Raw genomic sequence first — 13,427 nt, 5'->3', positions numbered from 1 at the left:
CCCAGCTGCTTGTGCACCCCCAGCCTACTCGCTGATGGGGTGCTTTGAGAAGCAGAAAAGGCCTTGACTGTGTAAGCACTGCTCAGCAGTAACAAAAACATCAGTGTGTTTATCAACATTATTCTCATCCTAAATCCAAAACCCAGCACTGTACCAGCTACTGGAAAGAAAATTAACTCCATCCCAGCCGAAACCAGGACAGAAAAATAATAAGAGATCCAGATTAGTCTCAAATTCAAATGTCAGATCTATCAACTGTTTTCTCACATACAGATTTTCTGGTGTGACTGAGTACTCACTAGGTCACTCTAAATTGTTTCTGTGAAAGGGAAGAATTTATTCTTGATTCTCTTTTATATATAACATTTTTATTTATATGCACCATATTTATAGTCTGTTTTTGTCTTGGATTGAACTACTGGTCTCATGAACTAAGTTTAACTCAGCTGATAGTGAAATTATTAATGCACTGTTTCTCTCTTCCTCCCTGCAGTATGCTGTCTGGCTGATCCTTTGGGTTACATGGAACGTGTTTGTTATCTGCTTCTATTTGGAGGCTGGGGACCTTTCAAAGGTAATTTACCATTGGATACATTTAAGCCATCAGCGCTGTGTTAACATGCCCCAGTCGAAAGGCTGTGTTCTGTTTTACTCATCCTCTTAGTGTTATTAGAATGAGGGTAGTATGATAGAAATTTGGAGTATTCTGCGTATGTTAGAAACTTTTAATCTAGACAGCAATGAGCATATACCTTCTGATGCCCACAACAATAATGGTATATATGTTTTAAAAGAAAATTACCTCTTTTTGCCCCCTCAGTAATTCTGCAATGCAAATTTCACCTCTATGAGAGACATTAATTAGTGATTTCATGAATACAAAAGCTTACCATCTCAAGGGTAAACAAATATTTTTTGTACCATTTAGCTGTTACTTAGCTGGATTCCTTTCAGGGATCTTATACCACAGCATAATAATTGTAAAACAAGGTGTCTTTCATTAAATTAAAACGTAAACTGAGGTGCCAGAATAGATTGCCATTTGGCTACAGCAGTGTTTTTTAACTTTGTGCTTCTGGTAGGAATGTTATGATTGAAGACATAGTCAAAATCCATAGGAAAAATATATTTTCCTAAGAATGACATACTTATAGGGTTTTATTGACACTGTAAGTGATAACATATACAGTGGCAGTTAGTAAAGGGCTCAAACCAACATCTCAAACCGAAACTCCTACTTTCGAAGGTGTTCCCAGAAGGCTGGCAATTTATGGGATAAAAGATTAGCAGTGGTAACAAATTATTTTGTTGAAGTAATAAGCTTCTACTAAGTCTAAATATTGCTGTCCATGCTGAGTTATGCTCACAGTTGTGTGAACTGACCATCAAGGAGAATCCCACGTGTGAAAGAGATCACGTTCTCTTCTTGACTCAGGTATTTAATTGCTGTTCCTGATTAAGGGGAGTTTAGCCCAACTGTAAATTACAGATGTAATTCTCTGATCTTTTGTGAGTTACCAATATGTTATGATGCAGAAAGTTAAACGCAATTATAGGAAGAATAAATGAGGCAAAGATACTTCCTTACCTGTATTTTCTCTCAAATCACCCCCAAAGTACAAAAAATACTAGAAACCAGGATATTTCATCCCTATGTATTCTGTTTCTTCAAAAGATGCAGACTTCAAAAGGATCAGAATTTCATTTCCTGAAGGTGTAAAGTAATTTTCTGCAGGTAAAACATTACACTTTCTGGGGTTTATACCTTCAGACATACCCAATATCATTAAAAGCTTGGCAAAACCACAGTAAATAAAAGAACTTGCATATATTATCTTTTATTTGGTTAAAATGCTTTCTGTATTGCTAAGTGAACTAAGGTATATAACAAACCCAGCACCTGTTGTACAATGATACTCAACCCAGTCCACCCTCTTTCCACCTGCTTGTTTCAGCCACCTGCATTCCTAGACTTGTAAATGTTGGGGTGCTTATCGTGTCTGGGGGTGTGAAAGGGAGTGGGAAGGAAGGTAGAAAGGAGAAGCAGACTTTTGAGCACTGTGTTTTAATGGGTATAAAAACAGCTTACGAACACTAGTAAGTGCTACTTGGAATAAAGATGGGCCAAAACCAGTATCTAAACCTGGAACTGTTTTTTTCTGAAGTCTAGGGCTGTGTCATCTAGAGTGTTTCCCAACCAACCATATGTTCAGGCTTATATTTGGATGCAGTTAAAATTTTTATTTGGTCTTTAGAGGTATTATTTGTTCCAGTGATATGGTCTGCCTTGAAATACCCAGTAGAATATATTCCTTCGACTTCAGTTGGTTTTCAGACCAACAGCATTGGTAAAGAAAAGGACAAAAGGAAAAGTTTCTAGAAAATGAATTGAAGAAATAGGTACAGATCGACTCGTTATCTACAAAAGGTCTAATTCACACATGGGACATCACTCTCCTCTCCCTTTCAACTGCGCATAGTATATCAAAACTTCCCTACATGATCAAATCTGCAAGGTCTAGGGCCTAGAAATATACGTCTAATGGAAAGATACCCAACTGTTTGGTTGGATAAAACTTCTCCTCTTCTAGATCCTTTAGAGGCTCCAACTGTTTTACAGATGTAGGTATCTTATAAAATGGATCATTTTAAGTTTTATGTCTCTCAGTCATATTCATATGTCTTGCACTGAATCTTTATTATTTATATTTTCATCTGGGAATAACTGCAACTTCAAATCTGTAATGATACTCCTGTGTATTTTTTTGTGTTTGGAATGGCATGTAGAACCTTGAAAAAAGCTCTGGGTTTGAATCGGTTCTAAATAGAGAATAAAAAATAACCTTTAGGTAAGTGCCAGAGGGATGCCTCTGAGGTTGTAAACCGTGAGAGAGGATCCTGCACAACATGGCTTTAGGAATTGACAGGTTAAAATTACAGCCTAATAATAGTTCAGCTGGGTATAGTTTATTTTTTTATGTATAATTTATAGCTTCCTACCAAATAAAAGAAAAGAAAGGGGTTTTTTTAAAGTTTTGAGAGCAGCTTTTATTCTATGTGTACATACATCAATTTTTCCATCATCACTTGCTGATACAATGGAGAGGACATATTTCAATTCTTAATATACTTTATTACAAAAGGCTTGCTAGCTTCATCCTTTTTTATTTTAGTTGTGGGGGCGGAGGTCATGACATTTTTACAGCTTCTCCTTATTACACTGAACTAGGTCTACAAAGACTCAGAAATTTTTAGAACAATGAGGTAATTATCTCTGAAGAGGCTGAGGAGGATCAAGGATTATTAGTGAACAGCCATGCAAATCTGTTTGCATTGTACACCATTACAATCATATATATCTTCTGGAAAATGGCATCACACTAAGCATTTTCTGTCCTTGAGGCACGGTTGTCTTGCTGAAACTCACAGCAAGCTGGAATATTTATGGTTTAGAAGGTTTGTAACAAAGAGGAAGTACAATCACTTGTTCTTAGCTTTGATCGTTACGTGGATCTGTGAATGTGAGTGCCTAGAAAACTCACTTCTCAGACTTACTTTTCAGTATTACTCTTCAATAATATTTAATTAGTCTGTATGTTGTTTTGCTTGCTGGTGAGTGCCATACTCAGGATAAGTAGGACTTTAAGGTTTCAGGAGTGGTAATATTTATTTTAGCCTGTGGCTAGGCAAATGTAGCATACGAAAAGGATAACCTCTTGTTTTGAATGAGGCACATCTGAAGTACACTAGTGAAACAAAAAGGAAAACATAATAGAAAGCATCTCTGAGAAAATGTATATTTCAGTGATTTGTTTACATATATCAAAAAAGGACACAAGGAATTAGATTCAGCTATCTCGGAACAACAAAAAAAAGCAGCCCCCAAAACCCAACAGAAAGTTAACAGTCTGTTTAGCATTTTTTACTTTCTTCTTCAGACAAAACTCCCATTTACTTCTATGGGATTCAGCTGCGACCTCTGAATAAAGACCCTCATTAGAAAGAGTGCTGCAAATACTGCAAATACTCATGTAAATGAAGAAACAGCATTCTTGCTTCAAGGCATTTAAAAGCTTCCCCTAATGATGTCTAAGGATCCCACAAGCAGAACAGAAACAGAACAAGAGCTATTAAACTCCCATTTTTAGTTTAAAAACGAGTAGGCAATTTTTCACTGCAAAAATTGCATGGCTGAAGTTACACTGGTCCCATCACAAGTGTGGGAATGTAGAGATGCTGCTGCTGTCAATTGCTGGGAGTCAAGGCGGAGGCTGGACTTGGGGTGCTGGATGAGGGGGACCAGCTGGGGCTCAGGGTCCAAAGCAGCCCTTGCTGCACATGGTCCCAGCCTCATGCCAGTACTTTTGGTTCTCCTTGCATGCATCCCTATTTGTGTGACCAGATAGAGATAAGAGCTCTCTTCTCACTGCTGCCCAGCTGAGCTCCGGTATCACTTTTCTGTAGTCCCTACAGTACTACGTGAATGTGACCAAGAATACACTTTTTAAAAACTTGCTTTAACTGTCAAAGTTGACTTAGTTTCTATTTGTGTGGCATTCTTGACATCTTCCTTATTTATACCTAATAACATACAAAGGTTACATTTAATATATTAAATCATAAGGTTGTACTTATATGTCTTTTGACACAAAAATTAGGTGTTTGAAAGTCAAACACTCCAGTATCAAGAAATGCCAGAATTAAGGTTGCTTGTATAAGCATAATTTAGCTCTCTCTGTACATTCATTTTTATATAGCTTTTAATTATACAGTCACAACTGTATTTTTTTCTTTTTCATGATCCGTTCCTTAATCTCTGTACAGCATGGCCTATTTTAGAGATGAATCAGGTTTGGAATTGAGTGAGGCTGCCATACTGGATATTACTCCAGTATTGTAGCAGTCAGAAAAAGCTTAATAAATGGGTAAGAAAAAAAAAATTGTGCTTTTCTTACCATGTGTGGCCATTACATATTTTGTTTTGTCCTCATTGGCCATTATGTAATTAATTTCCATACTTCATACAAGTAAATCCTGTACTTCAACTCTGCTCTGAAAACATGTAGAATAATACTATGAAAGCTTATGTACAGAAGCACAGCACCTAGGAACCCTAAGCACAGTGGCAATAGTATGTACATAGCTCACCATGTGTAGTTAAAGTGCAGTTCCTCATGATTTTAGCAATCATTCTACGGATCTGAGTTGCAAGCTACTGTTCTTTAAAAAAAATGTTGCTATTTGCATTCAAATGAGGTTACTTCCTTTTCTATATTGTCTTGAGCTGCAACAGGGGGAGCATGAAAGAATAGGAAACCATAAAAAAATACACTTATTTAAAATTAAAATTATTAAATGTGATACAAAGAACTGAATGTATTGTAGCTATTAAAATGTATGCTAAAGAAAAATTTGTAATCAGGTGGTTTTCTGCCAGGAGTTTTAAGGGAAATCAAATGTTTCTGAACATATTTTCTCACCATTTTACCCACCCCAAATATCTGCAAATATATGATAACCTAGACGACAAAATCACAGACTAATTCATGTTGGAAGAGACCTCTCAAGGTCATTTAATCCAGTCTCCTGCTCAGAGTAGCACCAACTTCAAAGTTAGATCGAGTTGCTCAGAGTTTTAGCCAGTCAAGTTTTAAAAGTCTCCAAGGATGGAAACTTCACAACCTCTCTACTTCTTAACCATTCTCATTGTGAAAAATTTTCTCCTGATTTGCAGTTGAAATTTCCATTGGTGAAATCTATGACATTGCCTCTTGTCCTTTCACTGTGTACCTCTGAGAAGAGTCATGCTCTGTCTTTTCTAACAGCCCCTTCAGGCTTTTAACTGAAGTTGAGTACTTCAGCTTTCTTTTTGTCCTTTCTGTAGTTGAATTCCCATTTCCAACCACACACAGCTTGTTGCACCTCACAAGAAAAAAGCTAATTATCATGTAATAAATAATCAATTCACTTTTCACAATTTTACATGCTTTACTATGGAAGAAAAATGAAGGGTCTTCACATGTATGTAAAGCTATATAGTATCTCAAGAAAAATGCGGAAAGATGAAGATTATCCTTGTTATCTGGAAGAAGTAATAACACATTCAAAAATAATTGGAATCCTTTAGTTCAAAGACAATTCAATTTATATCAACATTTAAGTTGCCTGATACTGTATTTAGGGAAAAACTGAAAACATTGCATATAAACCTTGCAGTCAAATAAAATGCTGAAAATATGTAACTCTTCCCCTTTCCTGCTGAGGTAGGTATGAATCAGGAAGGTTAACCAAAACTTGGTGAAGGCTCCCCAGTAACTGATAGGGAGCAAGAGGAAGGCTATATAATGGCATTGCTGGGGAATACCCCTGGGAAGAGAGACAGCTCTGGGAGTGCAGAGGAACTACTGGAGAAATGAAGGTTTAGGGAGAGAGTTTGCTGCTGTTTTATTATCTGCAAGTGTTACCCACTCTGTAGCTGAACTGCAAGTTTGTTTTCCACATCATGAAAGCAGAGTGATAAAGACAAATGTAAGAAATCATGTAAGTGGGATTCCCCAACTGCCCATGTACACCGTGATTAAAATCAGTGTTTTCATACTCATAGTCGTGGTTCATAGTAAAGTAAGGCCAGAAGGGGCTTCAGGATATGGCTAGTCCATTCTCCTGCCTCCCGCCAGGCTCAGCAACCAACCTGGACTATGGGAGAGCATCTGATGCAAAAGATCTTAAGGAGGAAATGAGCAGTTTAGAAATCCACCCACAGCTGACGTTCATGCATTAGCAACTTTTCACCACTGATAAGTCCACCTTTCCCTTGTTGACCTGAGATGTTAGTCCAGGATTAGCCAGATATGGCTGACTTTTAGTGGCTGTAGTGCAGTCCATCCCTTCTCTTTTCCTTTTCCGTTGGATGACACTAATGGGAAGAGGAAGAGGCAGCAATGGTTGTAGCACTTCCTACCGACAGACAAATTAACGTTAGCCCTGCATTGCTGGTGGGGATAAATGGAAGGGGTGGGAGGAAATATGGAGCCCATGTTTCCTCCTACTGTCCCCATATGTCCCCACCATCTTATCCAGCAAAGTTATAAGGATCAACCAGAAATAGGCACCTGCTAGTATTTTTCCACTTGAATATCCCAACATTGGCAAGCACACATCCACCTATGCGTCTGACTTTCACATGCCACTGCTTGGGTTGATACCTAGTTGCCCTGAAGTGCAGCTTATATCCATATGCAAATTAACTGCAATAATGCAAATTACTTCAGGATATGATTTGCATAGCTTGTCACTCATGATGCTTAAAAAACATGCTGGCTATGAGTGCTGAACACTTTATGCAGCTAATATACTCTGATTTTAAAGGGACAGTTTGATACCTAGATGAAGCTGATGAAAGAAGGAAACAAAAGAAATGGGTCACTCATCTTCAGTGTAACTCAGTTGTAACAAAGAAATGAACTTGGCAACAAGACTGAACTTACACCGGTTACACATTCATTCTACATTACTTCGTGTCCATTAGTATAATCTCGTTATACTGTTTTGATTCTACATTTACTAATTATTTTTGTAAGGCGGTGGTCATTAACAGTTAAATGTCAATGTTGCACATACTCTAATAAAACAACCTGCAGGATGTTTAATTTTGAACATATTACCTTCCTTGGATGTTGTTTTAACAGATGTCCTGTTAAGATAACAGAGAAATTAAATTAGTTTTCAACTCAAAGCATCTGGTTAACTTTGTAGGTAAATGCCTTTGAGCGGTAAATCTGACCAGGGTTTTCAGATAAATAGCTATCAGAATGTTTTAAGTAAATGACTTTATTTTTTCACTTCTATTACTCAGGGCAGATTTTACATGCTTGATCATATATCTAACAGATGAAAATTGAAAATAGTGCTGGCAACCAGCAGTGTTAGATTATTCTAAGGGTAGTTTCATGGGTAGATACTATTAAGCGTGCTTATGGTTTCAGGTAATTTAGTTTTGCAGCAATTTTTAAACCTCAAGATCTTTACCAGCTAGAAGATAACTGATTATAAAATTTAAACTGTTTATTACTGTAGACATAGCATATGGTGGAAAACATTTAGATAAAAGTGGAATTTTTCATCTCTTTAATGGTGAAGCAAATTGTGATAGCAAATCATTCAAAGTGTAGAAAAATATGAAATATGGTTGTATAGATTTTGCTTTTTGTACAAAGTTTATCTTTTAAAATTCTGGGATATATTCTATGTTGAGTTCATGAATAAACATACATCTGCATATTGATTTATATATGCACACTTTTCCCATAATCTAATAGTTATGCACTGAATACAGGAACACATGAAAATGAGTAAGTGTCGTGACTGATCAGATGATAATTCCATATGATCATTTACATATGTGTGTATGTATTGCATAAATATCATATATGTGTGTACATATGTATATATGTATTAAGTACCTCAGTTATACTGTTAAGATTGGTAAGCACATATTTTAACATATGCCTTATAACTGCATATATTATAGTTACATGGAGGTTTTAGTATATACCTAAAGGCAGTGCCATGGATATTTCTGCATGTCTTTCAAATGCTACAGCCAAGACATTGCAGAAAAAACATATATATATTTATGAGATTATTTTTTAATATTTATTAATTATATTGCAGTACCATCTAGTGGCCCCAATTTGATATCAGGGTGCCATTATACTGTGAGCCCTAGACACACATAAAATAAATAGGACCTGTCCTAAATGGTGCATAGTCTTAGTATGTGATGAAACAGAATAAGAAGTGGGAACCAACAAATAGGAGACTGCAGGGAGAATGCAAACCAGTGTTATATTTTTGAAATTCTTCATGAAGTCTGGATTTTCTCAACTTTCTTATCAAGTTTTCCCCCTGTTTCTCATCCCTGTGAGGACAGATAGGCAAGTGACACAAAGCCCTACTTTTGATGGGGTAGCATTTCCTGGTCCCCCTCTGTAAGGAAATCACTTTTGAATGCTATAGTGCACCATTGCTAGCATTTCACCAATTGTTTAAGGCACTGGTGGAAAAACTGTTGATTTTGCTTAAAATGAAAAATCAGAAGATAAATTTATTTCCAGTGAAGCAGATGCTCAGAAGATCACAGCTATGGAACGCATGTTTGCTATGACAGCTCTTCTGGGGAGTTGCCTATGCCTCTCATAGACAGGACCTTTCTATGTGTGTATAAATCAGGCTCTGGAATCGGCTATGGACAAGGGCTGAAGGGTTATTTACTATAGTTGAAAGCTGGGGAGTCTGCCAAAGCACCCGCTCATCTTTTGTGAAAGTATGAAAACATATGAAAATATGTCTGCTTTTTAAAACCGAGTTAAATTTCGCTGTCTCATGGTGTCAGCTTTTTTGTTTCGTTATTTATTCTTTTTGAGTACATAGGCAATACTTTAAGATAGTCAACAATTTGTTGTTCTAAATGTAGGTGCAATGGCTAGAATATACTTTCTCCACATTTACTTTTCCTCTAAATATAAGTATCTGACCCTCTAATTATAATCTATCAGATAAGCTCCATCTTGTGAACCAGGGGTCTACCAGAAATTTCAAGGCAACACTAAGTCCATACAGTTTCCGAGGAGCTTTGTATTGCTTGGAATTTCTGAAGGAAACTGTTCTGATCCTTACATCACTGAAAATGATGCCAATGATAATCCAGTAGGAAATAAAAATTCTGTATCACCTTCAGCATCTTTTCACATACAAGCAAGCATTTATTGAACCTGGAAAAGCAACGTCAGCTGGGAAGCACTCTCCTTTTTTGATCCTGCTTAATGTTATCCCCATCCCATAGAAAGTGTGAGTGCAGCCAACAAGCAGTGCAGCATTATTTTTACCACACTCCTTTCTCACCACTGCAGCGGTAGCAGCGAGCTCACAGACCGTAAGGCCATGCACTGAAAATCGCTGCGGTGCCTGATCATCTCTTATAGCGGTTCGTCATCTTATAATGCTCCGTATTTGCAGTTGCCCTTCTGCTGGAGGGTCCCACTCCCGTGGCCCTGCCAGAGCACTGAAGCACTTGAACATTCATGATCTGTCTCTGGGCTAAAATACACAGGTGTATCTTAAGCCACTCCTACCAGCCACATAAAATACGTTCTTACACACCCTCCCAACTTTGCACTGAAGCAGGTGAGTAGCTCCTAGAGAAAACACTAATAAAAGCTAAGGAGGCAGTAATATATTTAAACTGTCACAAATATTTCAAAGTGAATGTCTGCCCCAGTCACAGAGCCATGCTATGCTTTCTGCACCCCAAGAGAATTTACACTCGCTAGATAAATCTCCTTAAACATTTAAATAGATATTTCCAGAAACATGGTGCAATGTAACTATTCGGGATACAAAAGAAGTTAATTTTTCCTCCTGTAAAATTGCTACCTCAAAACTGTATAATTAATTTTAAATATTAGTAATTTTTTCTTGTCATTTTCTTCCTTTCTCATTCCAATGAAAGGAATGTTTCCAGAAATGCTACTAAAAGGCAGCAATCTGTGGTATATGGATAAGTGAATTAGCTAATGTCAACTTTAATAACTCTGTAGAATTTGATGATGAATTTTTATTAATTGTTCATAATAAAGCAGTAAAATTATTCTCTGGCAAAACCTCATTGACTTCAGTGCTGTCACACTGCAGCTGACAGCACACTCTCAGCTTGTTTTGTTTTGTTGATTCCATATGCTCAGAATAAAGGACTAGCTATGAAAAATATTTGGTGTCCTTTTCTAATAACCCACTAAACTCGATGATTACCTTTGTGAATTTATCCCCAGAGTATGAGTTTGCTCTAGTGTTGATGTTTTCAAAACTTGCAGCTGCTATTTCAGTGACATTAATTTTAAGGGGCATCCTATCTATTCAGGAGTAGAGTGCTGTACTACGGCATTATATCCCACTTATCAGACTACCACAAACACCTATTTGGGTAGAAATTGGATTCTGTGTTTTGAGGGTAGGTTTTGATTGATTAAATAACCTTACAAATTGAACAAAAGTGTGGTTTATTGTGGGTTTCAGTCTAAAAGCCTGTTCTTCAGCAGGCCACAGTGTAGCTCAGGCTATTTTTCTTCCACCCTACAATAGCTGGCTAATTCAGCAATAATGAGGTGATCAGTAACATGCTGTGTCTGAGTATCTCACAGGTATCTTTAAACTGCCAATGAACCCTTTTATAGAAAAACTGCTGGTTGCAATGAAGAGGGAGAGTAAGATCAGAGTGCTCAAAACTATGCGAAGAAAAAGAGTTCCTCCTCTATAGATAATTGAGACATACCTCACTACTCAGATGAAAAAAAATAGGTGTTGGGTTTGTCAGGCTTTTGACCATATCTTAAAAGTGAAGGGCTCTCCCTATATATATAAGGGTCCTGTCCATGACTTCCAATCAGATGCGCAAAGCAATCTCTGTCTTCCTCTTTCTCTCGTTTCTTGGCAATTTTATATTTGTCACTCCTCTCTTTTCCTCCCTCAACTTATTAAAGCTGAACACTTTTTTTAATCTTGGCTTTGCTTGCTCACCACTGGCCCATTGCTCTGATGCTTATCACATCCAAATGTATTCTAGCTGGTTTAGGCTAAACTGCCAAGTTTTATTTTGCCTTGGAAGTTTGGGGAAACATTGTATTAGAGTGTGGTTTCATTTAGGTATTTCTCTTTAACTGCCAGTTACACACTAAGTGTTGTAATTCTCTACTTCACTGCCCATTGTAACCACATGCACCTGATTCGTAGTGTCCCCACATGTTGTGGTTTAACCTGGCAGGCAGCTAAACACCACACAGCCGTTTGCTCACTCCCACCCCCGTGGCGGGATGGGGGAGAGAATCAGAAAAAAAAAGTAAAAATCGTGGGTTGAGATAAAGACAGTTTAATAGGACAGAAAAAGAAGGGAAAATAACAATAATAATGATAAAAGAATATACAAAGCAAGTGATACACAATGCAATTGCTCACCACCCGCCGACCGACGCCCAGTCAGTTCCCGAGCAGTGGTCATCCCTCCCCCAGCCAACTCCCCCCAGTCTATGTACTGAGCATGACGTCACATGGTGTGGAATGTCCCTTTGGCCAGTTTGGGTCAGCTGTCCTGGCTGGGCCCCCTCCCAGCTTCTTGTGCACCTCCAGCCTTCTCAGTCAGTAGAGCATGGGAGGCTGAAAAGCCCTTGACTAGTGTAAGCACTGCTTAGCAACAACTAAAACATCGGTGTGTTATCAATATCATTCTCAACCTAAATCCAAAACCCAGCACTGTACCAGCTACTAGGAAGGAAATTAACTCCATCCCAGCCAAAACCAGGACACCACAGATGTTCCTAAAACCCAAGTACAAGACATCTGTCCTGCAGCAGCAATGATGGGGATTGATTTGGTGGAGAAGTTAAGCAGTTGGAACATATTTGTTTATCTTAAAGTTTGACTTAAGGAAATTTTTTAAACTTTTTTTCCTCATTAGAATATTCAATATCATGTTTATGTAGGTGTGTTTGTTCTTTCATATGTTGCATGTGACACCATAATATAAATTTTAATGAAACATTGTTAAATATATTGCAGATATAATCTAGATAATATACAGTATAAAAACTTTTTGCATAAGTATTCACATAAATAAACTGTAAAATTTGATACCGTGGGTTGTGCAAATGTTATCCGTAAACATTAGCATCTACCCAACTGCAGTTAATCCTAGGCGTTCAAATAGCCATGTAAGAAATACTGCTATGGACTATTCCTCCACTGGAAAAGCGTCTCCTTAAGCCTAGGGAACTAATCACTCACTTTCATTGAGAAACAAACATATACATACATACATATATATATAATGTATAAGTGACGGCGGGGAATGGAAACAGGTCCCTGCTCGGGGTGCCAGGCGATGCCCTGCCCGGCCTCCCTCACCTTCCCGGCTGCCCTTACAGAACAGATGTGGGGCCCTGGAACTTGAGGGCCAGGCAAATGAGGATGTAGATGAAGATCCATCCAGGAGGTTGCCTAGGGTGAGGCAGTCACGCATTATGACTGCCTCTGCTAAGAAAAAAAGGAGGGTAATTGTCGTAGGCGATTCCCTTCTGAGGGGAACAGAGGGCCCAATAAGCTGACCAGACCCATCCCACAGGGAAGTCTGCTGCCTCCCTGAGGCCCAGGCCAGAGACATTACCAGGAAACTCCCTGGTCTGGTACGGCCTTCCGACTACTACCCGCTGTTGGTTATACAGGCTGGCAGTGATGAGGTTGCAGAGGGAAGTCCAGAAGCGATCAAAAGGGACTTCAGGGCACTGGGGCGATTGCTTGAAGGATCGGGAGCACAGGTAGTGTTTTCCTCAATCCCTACAGTGGCAGGGAAGGATACTGAAAGGAACAGGAAAACACAC

At 38.2% G+C, this 13,427-nt stretch overlaps 1 protein-coding gene across 1 annotated transcript in view; it reads left to right on the top strand.

Annotated features, from left to right (window-relative positions):
* The window catches only part of NKAIN2 (Na+/K+ transporting ATPase interacting 2), a 318,351-nt gene that overhangs the window by 45,129 nt on the left and 259,795 nt on the right, over positions 1 to 13,427 (top strand). The window contains exon 2 of the mRNA XM_009289113.1: positions 494 to 574. The gene's annotated coding sequence lies outside the window, so the exon portion shown is untranslated. The remainder of the gene's footprint in view (positions 1 to 493; positions 575 to 13,427) is intronic.

The sequence above is a fragment of the Aptenodytes forsteri genome, unplaced genomic scaffold (assembly GCF_000699145.1).
Source record: "Aptenodytes forsteri isolate BGI_AS27 unplaced genomic scaffold, ASM69914v1 Scaffold217, whole genome shotgun sequence".
Taxonomy (NCBI): Eukaryota; Metazoa; Chordata; class Aves; order Sphenisciformes; family Spheniscidae; genus Aptenodytes; species Aptenodytes forsteri.
The sequence above is the reverse complement of the archived record's forward strand: the minus strand, read 5'-3'. Positions and strand labels throughout refer to the sequence as shown.